At 47.5% G+C, this 2,500-nt stretch overlaps 1 non-coding gene across 1 annotated transcript in view; it reads left to right on the forward strand.

The window, feature by feature from the left end:
- Positions 1-951: 951 nt before the first annotated feature.
- Positions 952-2,500, forward strand: part of LOC128682682 (small subunit ribosomal RNA) — a 1,908-nt gene continuing 359 nt past the window's right edge. Inside the window, exon 1 of the ribosomal RNA XR_008406163.1 lies at positions 952-2,500. This exon is cut by the window's right edge and continues 359 nt beyond it. This is a non-coding gene — a ribosomal RNA (small subunit ribosomal RNA).

Consider the following 2,500-nt stretch of genomic DNA (forward strand, 5'->3'; position numbering starts at 1 on the left):
TTTCTGATAACGATACCAACTCTCCTTTTACATACAAAATCATCCAATAGGTGACGTGCTCTGTGTGATGTTGCGTGCTTGTTAATTTGTTTCTATATTATAACTTTTATATATTTATATACACATACGGCGGTGTTGTGTGTGGTGTGTTGTATATTTTTTTACGATACGCTGCAATGTGTGTTGTTGTTGTGTGTGTTGTGTATGTTGTAATATTAGAGACAGACTGACAAACGAAACAAACTCTTGCTGGGTTTAGTGTTTAAAAAAGTGTACGTCGTTTGTTGTGTATGTGTTTTATGTTTAATGGAGAGTTTGTCGTTTTCGCCCTCACTGTCGACCGACGGACACACGGTGTGCGTTTTTTGATACCAATGCTCATCCGTCCGACTAGGTCGATCAAGGTGACGTGTCCCACAGGCCTCACGGTAGTTATTGCCGTGCGGGTAGTGCGCGTCGCCGACCACCAAACAAAAATTACCGGGTTAAAGAGAAACGTCTCCTCCGCTGTTAGCCACACTGCCACCGGCGGCGGGGCGTTCTCTCTTCTCCCACACAACACCACCACTATAAAATATAAAATAATCGTATACCGAGGACCCTTCGTTCGTACGACTTGTGTTTCTGGCCCCACCGACACCGGGTGTTCTGACGTGAATGCGTACGCTTTCACTATATGTGAAAAACGTAACGATGTTTACAAAGCGTCGCGTCTATTAGCGAACTTTCGGTTGAGGTCTCTCTCGACCCCGTGTTTATAAAATAAACACAAAACTCCACAGTGCTCTCTCGCTTCGCTCTCTTTCCCTATAACGGAGGAGAATGAGTAGTAGGAAGATGCACGCGCCGCTCTCGTCCGGTCTTCGGACGAGACGCGGCGTTTCACTGTGTTGTGTTCACACACACACACACACGCTGACTAGAGAGCGCGCTCGCGCGCTTTTTGTTAGCTCCCTGGTTGATCCTGCCAGTAGTTATATGCTTGTCTCAAAGATTAAGCCATGCATGTCTCAGTGCAAGCCGTATTAAGGCGATACCGCGAATGGCTCAATATATCAGTTTTGGTTCCTTAGATCTTACTCAGTTACTTGGATAACTGTGGTAATTCTAGAGCTAATACATGCAATCAGAACTCTGACCAGTGATGGGATGAGTGCTTTTATTAGATCAAAACCAATCGACGGTGGGTGCGGACTCGCGCTCGAAGTCGTTAATTTTGATGAATCTGGATAACTTTTGCCGATCGCATGGTCCAGTACCGGCGACGCATCTTTCAAATGTCTGCCTTATCAACTTTCGATGGTAGTTTCTGCGACTACCATGGTTGTCACGGGTAACGGGGAATCAGGGTTCGATTCCGGAGAGGGAGCCTGAGAAACGGCTACCACATCCAAGGAAGGCAGCAGGCGCGCAAATTACCCACTCCCGGCACGGGGAGGTAGTGACGAAAAATAACGATACGGGACTCTTACGAGGCCTCGTAATCGGAATGAGTACACTTTAAATATTTTAACGAGGAACAATTGGAGGGCAAGTCTGGTGCCAGCAGCCGCGGTAATTCCAGCTCCAATAGCGTATACTAAAATTGTTGCGGTTAAAAAGCTCGTAGTTGCATTTGTGCGCCGCGCTGTCGGTGCACCGCATCCGCGGTGATACTGACACGTTTGCGGAGCATATCGTCGGTGAATCGGTGGTAAAACACCGGTTCAATATCAAAATCCTATCGCGATGCTCTTCAGTGAGTGTCGAGGTGGGCCGACAATTTTACTTTGAACAAATTAGAGTGCTCAAAGCGGGCTCAAAATGCTGCTTGAATATTTCGTGCATGGAATAATAGAATATGATCTCGGTTCTATTTTGTTGGTTTTCAGAACTCCGAGGTAATGATTAATAGGGATAACTGGGGGCATTCGTATTGCGACGTTAGAGGTGAAATTCTTGGATCGTCGCAAGACGAACATCAGCGAAAGCATTTGCCAAAGGTGTTTTCATCAATCAAGAACGAAAGTTAGAGGTTCGAAGGCGATTAGATACCGCCCTAGTTCTAACCGTAAATATGTCATCTAGCGATCCGCCGACGTTACTACAATGGCTCGGCGGGCAGCTTCCGGGAAACCAAAGATTTTGGACTCCGGGGGGAGTATGGTTGCAAAGCTGAAACTTAAAGGAATTGACGGAAGGGCACCACCAGGAGTGGAGCCTGCGGCTTAATTTGACTCAACACGGGAAATCTCACCAGGCCCGGACACCGGAAGGATTGACAGATTAACAGCTCTTTCTTGATTCGGTGGGTGGTGGTGCATGGCCGTTCTTAGTTGGTGGAGCGATTTGTCTGGTTAATTCCGGTAACGAACGAGACTCTAGCCTGCTAAATAGGCGTCGCCATTTAGGTGTGCGCGGCTTCGGTCGCGCAACTCACTGGCGGCGTATTAAAATTCTTCTTAGAGGGACCGGCGGCTTCGAGCCGCACGAGATTGAGCAATAACAGGTCTGTGATGCC

This window comes from Plodia interpunctella, unplaced genomic scaffold (genome assembly GCF_027563975.2).
Source record: "Plodia interpunctella isolate USDA-ARS_2022_Savannah unplaced genomic scaffold, ilPloInte3.2 Pint_0, whole genome shotgun sequence".
NCBI classification, from domain to species: domain Eukaryota; kingdom Metazoa; phylum Arthropoda; class Insecta; order Lepidoptera; family Pyralidae; genus Plodia; species Plodia interpunctella.